Below are 447 nucleotides of genomic sequence, written 5' to 3'. Positions count from 1 at the left end.
TCGATCCATCGACCTGCAGTAAACAAAATTCAGGGAATTTGTGTTTTTCCGAAATCCAAGTTTTGTGCTGTATTTTGTCTGCATGCAACGTCAACAAAGGCGTCAGCCTAAGCCAGGGATTTTGGGTTCAAGTTGTTTCCGTGATGTCAAGCAGAGTGGCGCAGCGGAAGCGTGCTGGGTCCATAACCCAGAGGTCGATGGATCGAAACCATCCTCTGCTAAACAAGCTTTGACACAACAATCATCAACATGGGTTTGTTATTGACTACTTTACTCTGAAAGTCTTTCTTGAATTCACATCTGTCAAAATGCTTCCCACCGCAATATACACAGATCATCCATTTCTTATCTTTATGCATCTTCAAAATTAAAGGCTCAGTTAAGCAGTTTTTTTCAAACCTGGTCCTCAGTGCCCTGCATGTTTTAGTTGTTTCCCTGTTTCAACAC

The 447-nt window shown here is 42.3% G+C and overlaps 1 non-coding gene across 1 annotated transcript; it reads left to right on the top strand.

The window, feature by feature from the left end:
* The first annotated feature begins 149 nt into the window (after positions 1–149).
* Positions 150–221, top strand: trnam-cau (transfer RNA methionine (anticodon CAU)). Its single transcript has one exon. It is a non-coding gene; the product is annotated as a tRNA-Met (tRNA).
* The last annotated feature ends 226 nt before the right edge of the window (positions 222–447 follow it).

The sequence above is a fragment of the Austrofundulus limnaeus genome, unplaced genomic scaffold, assembly GCF_001266775.1.
Source record: "Austrofundulus limnaeus strain Quisiro unplaced genomic scaffold, Austrofundulus_limnaeus-1.0 Scaffold9127, whole genome shotgun sequence".
NCBI classification, from domain to species: Eukaryota; Metazoa; Chordata; class Actinopteri; order Cyprinodontiformes; family Rivulidae; genus Austrofundulus; species Austrofundulus limnaeus.
Note: the sequence above shows the minus strand (reverse complement) of the source record. Positions and strands in the feature narration are given on the sequence as shown.